The following is a 13,557-nucleotide window of genomic DNA, read 5'->3' as shown; positions in this document are numbered from 1 at the left end:
CTAACTTTCACTTTTTAATACTTTGTTGCAAATCCTTTGCAGGCAATTACAGCCTGAAGTCTGGAACGCATAGACATCACCAGACGCTGGGTTTCATCCCTGGTGATGCTCTGCCAGGCCTCTACTGCTAATGTTTTCAGTTCCTGCTTGTTCTTGGGGCATTTTCCCTTCAGTTTTGTCTTCATGAAGTGAAATGCATGCTCAATCGGATTCAGGTCTGGGGATTGACTTGGCCATTGCATAACATTCCACTTTTTAGCCTTAAAAAACTCTTTGGTTGCTTTTGCAGTATGCTTCGGGTCATTGTCCATCTGCACTCTGAAGTGCCGTCCAATGAGTTCTGAAGCATTTGACTGAATATGAGCATATAGTATTGCCAGAAACACTTCAGAATTCAATCTGCTGCTTTTGTCAGCAGTCACATCATCAATAAATACAAGGGAACCAGTTCCATTGGCAGCCATACATGCCCACTCCATGACACTACCACCACCATGTTTCACTGATGAGGTGGTATGTTTTGGATCATGAGCAGTTCCTTTCCTTCTCCGTACTCTTCTCTTCCCATCACTCTGGTACAACTTGATCTTTGTCTCATCTGTCCATAGGATGTTGTTCCAGAACTGTAATGGCTTTTTTAGATGTTGTTTGGCAAACTCTAATCTGGTCTTCCTGTTTTTGAGGCTCACCAATGGTTTACATCTTGTGGTGAACCCTCTATATTCACTCTTGTGAAGTCTTCTCTTGATTGTTGACTTTGACACATATACACCTACCTCCTGGAGAGTGTTCTTGATTTGGCCAACTATTGTGAAGGGGTTTTTCTTCACCAGGGAAATAATTCTTCTGTCATCCACCACAGTTGTTTTCCGTGGTCTTCAGGGTCTTTTGGTGTTGCTGAGCTCTCCGGTGCGTTCTTTCTTTTTAAGAATGTTCCAAACAGTTGATTTGGCCACACCTAATGTTTTTGCTATCTCTCTGATGGGTTTGTTTTGATCTTTAAGCCTAATGATGGCTTGCTTCACTGATAGTGACAGCTCTTTGGATCTCATATTGAGAGTCGACAGCAACTGATTCCAAATGCAAATGTCACTCCTAGAATCAACTCCAGACCTTTTACCTGCTTAATTGATAATGAAATAACGAGGTAATAGCCCACACCTGTCCATGAAATAGCTTTTGAGTTGATAGTCCCATTACTTTTGACCCCTTAACAAGTGGGAGGTACATATAGAAACCGTTCTTATTCCTACACCGTTCACCTGATTTGGATGTAATTACCCTCAAATTAAATCTGAAAGTCTGCAGTTAAATCTCATCTTGTTTGTTTCATTTCAAAGCCATTGTGGTGGTGACTAGAGGCCAAAATATGAATATTCTGTCAATGTCCCAATATTTATGCACCTGACTGTATATATAGTTGTGCAAGTTGCAGTAGACCACACTTGTTGAATGGCCCCAGGCCCAGAGAGGATAAGGCCTTCCCTTTCCTCTCTAAATATATGCAGGTGTGTGTCTGATGCGGCAGCCATTTAGTTTTATATCTTAGCTAATAGCATGTTACATGATGTACTAACACGTGTGTAGAGAATAGTGTTTTATGTCTCTGCAGGTGTGATTAGCTGTGCAGATATGTATAGGCTTGTGAAGAATTATAGATTTTGTATGATTTTGAGTTTGTTTCGTAATAGTTTGTTAAACTCTGGCCCCTGACTGACCAATAAGATGCTCATTACATAGGACTCCCATGATGAGTATTCTTTGAAGTGTACAGGGCTAGAAGGCCTTTTGTTTAAAGTCTGTCAGAATAGCCCAGGTGATGAAACTAAGGGACATGCCCAGTTCCCACTAGCCTGATACCGAAGTCAGGAAATACTAAACAGATTCATCTAGCTTATGGCCCATCTGTAGGCTCATTCAGTAATGGTACCATTGTCACCAGGACATGTAGATTGCTCAGCCCTTTGTGTTTGCAGCTAGAGGAAGCCAGCGCTGTAGGGGATGTAATACAAAGAGTAACCAGGCTGACATTCAGGTGTGATGAGATACAGCCAGATCAAAGATCAGTCATATTTCAGATGGTTTATGAGATAACATTGATGTATCAGTGATAGCTGGAAGCTTGGAAAATCATATACACATAACTGGAATCAACATCCAGGTTGGGTGGGATTTACTAACCACTAAGACATACAGATATAAAGATATGAGATATCTCAAGAATGCACCATCATAAACACATGATATCTATACTCATATAACAGCTAAAATAAGGACAAGTAAGATGAACACCCCATATTTTAGGTAATCCTTCTGCAGGGGATATATATATATATTGTTTTAGCAATAAGAATTATAGGTTTAAAATGTATAAGGTATAACACACACAGAACAGCTGACAGCAGCAAGTCTCACATTTTATATAACAAATGAGCTGAGATAGCATTACCTGCAATAAGCAGAGATGAAGGATAAATGGGCGACCATGTCAGATTCCTACATGAGAACAAAAACATAACGCGGAATTATGTCAATTTTATGTCTAAGGCAGAGATAGCTAATAAAGGACCTGATTCAGAGCCGCTCGCAAGTGGCTTGATGTTTGTGATCTACGCCACGTCCGGCGTGCACATTCGCGAGCTCTGTCGAGTGACTGAAGTTCAGTTGCTACGGGGCTCGCTACAAGATGGGGCGGCTGTCGAAAGTGAGCGACAGCTCGCCCTGTTTTGTAGGCGTGTAGGGGGGTGGTTGGCCAAATGCAGGTGTTCCCTTAGGAACACCTGGCATTTGAGGGAGGACCTACTGACATCACAACTGATGTCAGTAGTGGACTTCCTGCTCTATTAGAGCAAGAAGTCCACTCGGCCTTGCGGAAGCTCAAACCCTACCACAGAGTCTCGTCGCAAGGCCATTATCGCGATGGGTTCCTTGCTGCTCGCACAAGCTGTGGGTGGGCTCCCACAGCTTTGCGAGCGGCAGGATTAATAAAAAACGTCAACATTACCTGCGAGCGACCAGCCCTTACGAGGGGGTCTGAATCAGGCCCAAAGATTTAAGGCCCCCATACACGGTGCGATGGCACCATGCGAGGTGATAAGTGATCCGTCGTCCAACATATCGGACGTTCCACACAGACGGTGCGATCCGGTGGACGACCACCTGATATGCCGGCTCCCTCCTCCCTAACTCGCATAGCCATACATGGGATCGCACATCGCATCCCCTGATCTTTGTCATACAGAAAGTTCAGGGGGTGCGATGTACGACCCCACGTGAGCGTGCTCGGCCTGACATCGGGGCCATACACGGTGCAATATAGCAGGCAAATCGCACCAATCAGTCGGATCACCTGATTTATCGCCCCGTGTATGGGGGCCTTAAGTTACATACAAATATTGATTGGACTAATTTAATTTATAAACAAAAATAAGGTATAAATATGAGCTGGGGAGGGGGGAGCAGTCGAAGAACAGAGGAGAGAGCGCAGAACGAGGGTCGGGGATGCCGTTGCCGTTATGTATGTATGAGGTATTGATTGACTGCTGTCGTGCTATTCTGTACAGAGTGTCACAAATTTATTTTAGAAGTATTCCCTACTGCTGTTGGTATAACCTATGTTTTTTGTTGTAACTCTGCATTGGCAAAATTAATGTATGATTAAGCTGTCTTTAAGTAAAAGCATTGTCATTTATTTTACAATCTGTATTTGTGTGGAATTATTTCAGTGCTCACTAATACAAGTAAGGTTTTTAAGTAATCCAGAATTTTCAGCGTTATCAACGACAAACTCTAGCGCTCTTTCTAGTCAGTAACCAGCTCAAACAATATGGTCCTGACAGTACTTGTCTATTTCAGTGGCGGTAAACTACTTTTCCTCAAAAATTCATGGATTGCCTGTGCGTTTCATGCCTCTCACATCTCCTCCCCTAAGGGAGTTTTTTGGGAGTTTCTGTACATTTTTTATTGAACTCTTTTTGAAAACAGCCAGGGGAAGTATGTTTTTCTTTGTCTGCAGAATACATTTGACTCCCTCTTTATCCTGGCTCTTATGTCCCCCACCGTTATCTCATGATGTATTGAAGAGAAAACAAGGGGATGTTAAATCAGCGCTCCACAAACTTCACCTTTTTTCTGTGTACAATATATAAGATAGGAGGGTCAGCTCCTCCAAGTGGTAGCGAGTGATATGAGCCTCACCATGATAATTTCTTAGCGCCCATAAGGAACCTTTCTTCTGTTCTCTTGTTGATGTATTGAAGAGAGCTGTTGAGTTGGTCATGCAATCCCCTACTACTTCTGTGCTAGGTTTAGGAGACTTTAATAATCTTAGACCCTACCATGTATAGGTGGCATGAATCCTCTGCCTCTCCTCTGCAGGGAAGAGGTAGATTTACACATTTTGTGACAGGTCTTGGCTGTGTTGATGCTTGGTGAGTAATACGTCCTGGTGTAGGCCAATTTTTTGGTATCTCACATACCTATCACTCCTTTTTGAGGATTGACCTGGCTCTGGTCTTTTGCAGATTGCTTCCAAAATATCTTTGGTCGAATATATTAAACCAGAGGTATTTCAGATTATTCCTTACTTATTTTAGACTTGGATTTAGCTAGCCCTCATGGACCGGGACTTTGGAAATTACACCCATCCTGGCTATTACAGATGGATGCTGGGTCTGAAGTAGAAATTTGTACTGGATATTTTTCTTATACTATAGGGATGACCTATGTGTGGTGAGATGAGCCTTCCATGAACCTTCCATGAACCAGGTGGAAAAAAGCAACATGGCGACCCATGTGGGGGATCTCATACCCCATGCTATACTTCACCGTAAGCATACTAATTTAGTACGATGGTAATTCTGGCTGTCATAATATCCATTCTTGTCCCTTAAAGTATAAAAATAAAACAAAATAATAAGGGAATAAACTCATATTTTAATCTTATAAGGCTTCTAGTAACAACTTTTTTGAAAAAGATTTTGGGAACAGGTTTGAATCACAATCGTTAGTAAAAACTAAACTTAGGAACAATTAGAAATAATTAAAATAAACTTAATCAACTCAGTGTTAATTAGAACACTCTTGGCTGACATCAAGGCAGGTGGCGAGTGCATGTGCACTCACCGCGATTGCGCTCACCACACTAAACCGCCATCACTACACAAACTGGCAACATCGCGACTCTAGCTACACAAAATGGCCACTTGCATGCAGTCATTTTTATCGATGTCTAGGAGCTTAAATCTTGCTGGGCTACGTCACACCCCACCTAGTTCACCGAAGATTAAAGTAATTTTATGAGAGACTTTGCTGAACGTGGTTGAGCTTAAAATGTTCTAAAGCACAGGTTCTCAAACTCAGTCCTCAAAGTCCCAAACAGTGCATGTTTTCCAGATCTCCTCACAGAATCACAAGTGAAATAATTAGCTCCACCTGTGGATCTTTTAAAATGTGTCAGTGAGTAATGAATACACCTTTGGACAACGTGAACTGTGTGGGTTCCTGAGGACCGAATTTGGGAACCACTGCTCTATAGGAAGAGAGGTGGAACACCCAGGACAACCTTAATTGAGTGACCGGTTGGAGTCCTCTAGGCTTACTCGTTTGACTTTCCCAACTGCCTGGACTGATCATCTTCAGGATAAATCTAATTGGAGGTTGATGTTTGCTTCACTTGGCTCATTTAGTTAATGTTTAGAAAATAAATATATTCAGCGCTGGGATGTATGTGAAGCCGCACAGTATGTAATAAAGGTACATTAGTTAAAAACAAGTGCTAAAAAAAAGGTGTCTATGTTAGAACTCTGTTCTGTTTTGCTGTTCCCCATCTGTTATTTTTCCTCACCACCCGAGGTTCCCAGGGCTCCCGATATGTGAGCTGCAGTTATGGATGTGACCAGAGGTGGTGCTGTTATGATTCTGTGCTGAGGCCAGGTGTCAGATAATTTATTATTCATTACCAGCATGGACTACACCTGACAGCTGCCTATTCAAGTCTGCCTGATCCCAGCACTCATTGCTGGGTCTATAATTGTTCTGCCATTCACCAATGTTACTGGAGTTGCGTTCATATGCTGGAGGTGTGTTCATGTGAGCTTCTGTGATCTGCCCTACTAAGTTTATCTACCTTGTCAAGTTTATCTGATGGGTTAAGTAGGGGTGCCAAACCCTATCCTTCTCCCGTAAGTGCTTAAACCTAACCCTTCCTCCCCACACCCTAACTCCCGGGGGGGTGCCTATCCCTAACCATCCCCCTAGCCTAACCCTCCCGGGGGGGTGCCTAACCCTAAGTAATAAAGTAAAAAGGTGTTGCAGTGTTTATTTCATTATTAATTTGATATTATCCTCAAATACAAAAATCCAGCATTCTATCTTTCACGTTTCCTTCAGTGCACGGTCTGTTTTTGGTTCTCTCTTGTCCCCTTGTGGACATGGGTTCCCACCCAAATATACACAGGCAAAAGGGAAAACAAAAGATTCTCTAATAGTGAAATTGTTTATTTTGGAAATGTCTATAAAAACATATAAAAAAACACCCAAAGGTATGTCCATGAGTCGTGGTCCTAGCAGCCCATACAGGGTTAAACATTCATTCATTGCTGTGTCTAAAACCACCAACAGACTATCCCAGTGATTACCGCTCACCTGTTCAGCCTGACCAATTACCTGTTATCACTCCTTATATATTTCCAGGCCTAGGAAATACTCATTGCCTGAACATCTGTGCTCCTTCCTGAGGATCGTTCTAGTCTCAGTGTCTCCTGTGTTTCCAGAACTTTCTCCTGTGGATGCTTATGGATTACCCATACACACAAGCAGATGGCCGATATATATCTGAAAAATGCATCGTCCATCTGCTGTGCTGCACAACACAAAGGAAATGTCTGTGAACGATGTCACCCAGTGATGCACTAGATATATCGCCTGTTGAATAGAATGGGCAATGTACCTATTAGTGTGTACCCAGCTTTCGGTTGTTAAGACATAGGAATACAAAACACATTTCCTAATTAAGATGATTAAATCAGTATAAGGGGAGACATGCTATGGGGAATGATATAACACACAGTATGGGGGTGAGCAGATACATGCTATGGGGAATGATATAACACAGTATGGGGGTGAGCAGAGACATGCTATGGGGAATGATATAACACAGTATGGGGTGAGCAGAGACATGCTATGGGGAATGATATAACACACAGTATGGGGGTGAGCAGATACATGCTATGGGGAATGATATAACACACAGTATGGGGGTGAGCAGAGACATGCTATGGGGAATGATATAACACAGTATGGGATGAGCAGTGATATGCTATGGGGAATGATATAACACAGTATGGGGTGAGCAGTGATATGCTATGGGGAATGATATAACACAGTATGGGGTGAGCAGAGACATGCTATGGGGAATTATATAACACAGTATGGGGGTGAGCAGAGACATGCTATGGGGAATGATATAACACAGTATAGAGGTGAGCAGAGACATGCTATGGGGAATGATATAACACAGAATGGGGGTGAGCAGAGACATGCTATGGGGAATGATATAACACAGTATGGGGGTGAGCAGAGACATGCTATGGGGAATGATATAACACAGTATGGGGGTGAGCAGAGACATGCTATGGGGAATGATATAACACAGTATGGGGGTGAGCAGAGACATGCTATGGGGAATGATATAACACAGTATGGGGTGAGTAGAGACATGCTATGGGGAATGATATAACACAGTATGGGGGTGAGCAGAGACATGCTATGGGGAATGATATAACAGTATGGGGGTGAGCAGAGACATGCTATGGGGAATGATATAACAGTATGGTAGTGAGCAGAGACATGCTATGGGGAATGATATAACACAGTATGGTAGTGAGCAGAGACATGCTATGGGGAATGATATAACACAGTATGGGGGTGAGCAGAGACATGCTATGGGGAATGATATAACATAGTATGGGGGTGAGCAGAGACATGCTATGGGGAATGATATAACATAGTATGGGGGTGAGCAAAGACATGCTATGGGGAATGATATAACACAGTATGGGGTGAGTAGAGACATGCTATGGGGAATGATATAACACAGTATGGGGGTGAGCAGAGACATGCTTTGGGGAATGATATAACATAGTATGGGGGTGAGCAGAGACATGCTATGGGGAATGATATAACACAGTATGGGGTGAGTAGAGACATGCTATGAGGAATGATATAACAGTATGGTAGTGAGCAGAGACATGCTATGGGGAATGATATAACACAGTATGGTAGTGAGCAGAGACATGCTATGGGGAATGATATAACACAGTATGAGGGTGAGCAGAGACATGCTATGGGGAATGATATAACACAGTATGGGGGTGAGCAGAGACATGCTATGGGGAATGATATAACCCAGTATGGGGGTGAGCAGACATGCTATGGGGAATGATATAATACACTGTATGGGGGTGAGCAGAGACATGCTATGGGGAATGATATAACACACAGTATGGGGGTGAGCAGAGACATGCTATGGGGAATGATATAACACAGTATGGGGGTGAGCAGAGACATGCTATGGGGAATGATATAACATAGTATGGGGGTGAGCAGAGACATGCTATGGGGAATGATATAACATAGTATGGGGGTGAGCAAAGACATGCTATGGGGAATGATATAACACAGTATGGGGTGAGTAGAGACATGCTATGGGGAATGATATAACACAGTATGGGGGTGAGCAGAGACATGCTTTGGGGAATGATATAACATAGTATGGGGGTGAGCAGAGACATGCTATGGGGAATGATATAACACAGTATGGGGTGAGTAGAGACATGCTATGAGGAATGATATAACACAGTATGGGGAAGAGCAGAGACATGTTATGGGGAATGGTATAACACAGTATAGGGGTGAGTAGAGACATGCTATGGGGCATGATATAACAGTATGAGGGTGAGCAGAGATATGCAATGGGGAATGATATAACAGTATGGGGGTGAGCAGAGACATGCTATGGGGAATGATATAACACAGTATGGGGTGAGCAGAGACATGCTATGGGGAATGATATATCACAGTATGGGGGTGAGCAAAGACATGCAATGGGGAATGATATAACACAGTATGGAGGTGAGCAGAGACATGCTATGGGGAATGACATAACACAGTATGGGGGGGAGCAGAGACATGCTATGGGGAATGATATAACAGCATGGGGGTGAGCAGAGACACGCTATGGGGAATGATATAACACAGTATGGGGGTGAGCAGAGACATGCTATGGGGAATGATATAACACAGTATGGGGGTGAGCAGAGACATGCTATGGGGAATGATATAACACAGTATATCGGGTGAGCAGAGACATGCTATGGGGAATGATATAATACAGTATGGGGGTGAGCAGAGACATGCTATGGGGAATGATATAACACAGTATGGGGTGAGCAGAGACATGCTATGGGGAATGATATAACACAGTATAGGGGTGAGCAGAGACATGCTATGGGGAATGATATAACACAGTATAGGGGTGAGCAGAGACATGCTATGGGGAATGATATAACACAGTATGGAGGTGAGCAGAGACATGCTATGGGGAATGATATAACAGTATGGGGGTGAGCAGAGACATGCTATGGGGAATGATATAACAGTATGGTAGTGAGCAGAGACATGCTATGGGGAATGATATAACACAGTATGGTAGTGAGCAGAGACATGCTATGGGGAATGATATAACACAGTAGGGGGTGAGCAGAGACATGCTATGGGGAATGATATAACACAGTATAGGGGTGAGCAGAGTCACGCTATGGGGAATGATATAACACAGTATAGGGAGTGAGCAGAGACACGCTATGGGGAATGATATAACACAGTATGGGGGTGAGCAGAGACATGCTATGGGGAATGATATAACATAGTATGGGGGTGAGCAGAGACATGCTATGGGGAATGATATAACATAGTATGGGGGTGAGCAGAGACATGCTATGGGGAATGATATAACACAGTATGGAGGTGAGCAGAGACATGCTATGGGGAATGATATAACACAGTATGGGGGTGAACAGAGACACGCTATGGGGAATGATATAACACAGTATGGGGGTGAGCAGAGACACGCTATGGGGAATGATATAACACAGTATGGGGGTGAGCAGAGACATGCTATGGGGAATGATATAACACAGTATGGGGGTGAGCAGAGACATGCTTTGGGGAATGATATAACACAGTATGGGGGTGAGCAGAGATATGCTTTGGGGAATGATATAACACAGTATGGGGTGAGTAGAGACATGCTATGAGGAATGATATAACACAGTATGGGGTGAGTAGAGACATGCTATGGGGAATGGTATAACACAGTATAGGGGTGAGTAGAGAAATGCTATGGGGAATGATATAACACAGTATAGGGGTGAGCAGAGACATGCTATGGGGAATGATATAACACAGTATGGGGGTGAGAAGAGACATGCTATGGGGAATGATATAACACAGTAGGGGGTGAGCAGAGACATGCTATGGGGAATGATATAACACAGTATAGGGGTGAGCAGAGACATGCTATGGGGAATGATATAACACAGTATGGGGTGAGCAGAGACATGCTATGGGGAATGATATAACACAGTATGGGGGTGAGCAGAGACATGCTATGGGGAATGATATAACAGTATGGTAGTGAGCAGAGACATGCTATGGGGAATGATATAACACAGTATGGGGGTGAGCAGAGACATGCTATGGGGAATGATATAACACAGTATGGGGGTGAGCAGAGACATGCTATGGGGAATGATATAATACAGTATGGGGGTGAACAGAGACATGCTATGGGGAATGATATAACACAGTATGGAGGTGAGCAGAGACATGCTATGGGGAATGATATAACACAGTATGGAGGTGAGCAGAGACATGCTATGGGGAATGATATAACACAGTATGGAGGTGAGCAGAGACATGCTATGGGGAATGATATAACACAGTATGGGGGTGAGCAGAGACATGCTATGGGGAATGATATAACACAGTATGGAGGTGAGCAGAGACATGCTATGGGGAATGATATAACACAGTATGGGGTTGAGCAGAGACATGCTATGGGGAATGATATAACACAGTATAGGGGTGAGCAGAGACATGCTATGGGGAATGATATAACACAGTATGGTAGTGAGCAGAGACATGCTATGGGGAATGATATAACACAGTATGGTAGTGAGCAGAGACATGCTATGGGGAATGATATAACACAGTATGAGGGTGAGCAGAGACATGCTATGGGGAATGATATAACCCAGTATGGGGGTGAGCAGAGACATGCTATGGGGAATGATATAACACAGTATGAGGGTGAGCAGAGACATGCTATGGGGAATGATATAACACAGTATGGGGGTGAGCAGAGACATGCTATGGGGAATGATATAACACAGTATGGGGGTGAGCAGAGACATGCTATGGGGAATGATATAACACAGTATATCGGGTGAGCAGAGACATGCTATGGGGAATGATATAACACAGTATGGGGGTGAGCAGAGACATGCTATGGGGAATGATATAACACAGTATGGGGTGAGCAGAGACATGCTATGGGGAATGATATAACAGTATGGGGGTGAGCAGAGACATGCTATGGGGAATGATATAACACAGTATGAGGGTGAGCAGAGACATGCTATGGGGAATGATATAACACACTATGGGGGTGAGCAGACACATGCTATGGGGAATGATATAACACAGTATGGGGTGAGCAGAGACATGCTATGTGGAATGATATAACAGTATGGGGGTGAGCAGAGACATGCTATGGGGAATGATATAACACAGTATGGGGGTGAGCAGAGACATGCTATGGGGAATGATATAACACAGTATGAGGGTGAGCAGAGACATGCTATGGGGAATGATATAACCCAGTATGGGGGTGAGCAGAGACATGCTATGGGGAATGATATAACCCACAGTATGGGGGTGAGCAGAGACATGCTATGGGGAATGATATAACACAGTATAGGGGTGAGCAAAGACATGCTATGGGGAATGATATAACACAGTATGGGGGTGAGCAGAGACATGCTATGGGGAATGATATAACACAGTATGGAGGTGAGCAGAGACATGCTATGGGGAATGATATAACACAGTATGGGGGTGAGCAGAGACATACTATGGAAAATGATATAACACAGTATGAGGGTGAGCAGAGACATGCTATGGGGAATGATATAACACAGTATAGGGGTGAGCAGAGACATGCTATGGGGAATGATATAACACAGTATAGGGGTGAGCAGAGACATGCTATGGGGAATGATATAACACAGTATGGGGGTGAGCAGAGACATGCTATGGGGAATGATATAACAGTATGGGGGTGAGCAGAGACATGCTATGGGGAATGATATAACAGTATGGTAGTGAGCAGAGACATGCTATGGGGAATGATATAACACAGTATAGGGGTGAGCAGAGACATGCTATGGGGAATGATATAACACAGTATGGGGTGAGCAGAGACATGCTATGGGGAATGATATAACACAGTATGGGGTGAGCAGAGACATGCTATGGGGAATGATATAACACAGTAGGGGGTGAGCAGAGACATGCTATGGGGAATGATATAACACAGTATGGGGTGAGTAGAGACATGCTATGGGGAATGATATAACACAGTATGGGGGTGAGCAGAGACATGCTATGGGGAATGATATAACACAGTATGGGGGTGAGCAGAGACATGCTATGGGGAATGATATAACACAGTATGGGGGTGAGCAGAGATATGCTATGGGGAATGATATAACACACAGTATGGGGGTGAGCAGAGACATGCTATGGGGAATGATATAACATAGTATGGGGGTGAGCAGAGACATGCTATGGGGAATGATATAACACAGTATAGGGGTGAGCAGAGACATGCTATGGGGAATGATATAACACAGTATGGGGGTGAGCAGAGACATGCTATGGGGAATGATATAACAGTATGGTAGTGAGCAGAGACATGCTATGGGGAATGATATAACACACAGTATGGGGGTGAGCAGAGACATGCTATGGGGAATGATATAACATAGTATGGGGGTGAGCAGAGACATGCTATGGGGAATGATATAACACAGTATAGGGGTGAGCAGACACATGCTATGGGGAATGATATAACACAGTATGGGGGTGAGCAGAGACATGCTATGGGGAATGATATAACACACAGTATGGGGGTGAGCAGAGACATGCTATGGGGAATGATATAACAGTATGGTAGTGAGCAGAGACATGCTATGGGGAATGATATAACACAGTATGGGGGTGAGCAGAGACATGCTATGGGGAATGATATAACACACAGTATAGGGGTGAGCAGACACATGCTATGGGGAATGATATAACACAGTATGGGGGTGAGCAGAGACATGCTATGGGGAATGATATAACACAGTATGGGGGTGAGCAGAGACATGCTATGGGGAATGATATAATACAGTATGGGGGTGAGCAGAGACATGCTATGGGGAATGATATAAC

Source organism: Taudactylus pleione, unplaced genomic scaffold (genome assembly GCF_031769625.1).
Source record: "Taudactylus pleione unplaced genomic scaffold, aTauple2 ptg000285l, whole genome shotgun sequence".
NCBI lineage: Eukaryota > Metazoa > Chordata > Amphibia > Anura > Myobatrachidae > Taudactylus > Taudactylus pleione.
The sequence above is the reverse complement of the archived record's forward strand: the minus strand, read 5'-3'. Positions refer to the sequence as shown.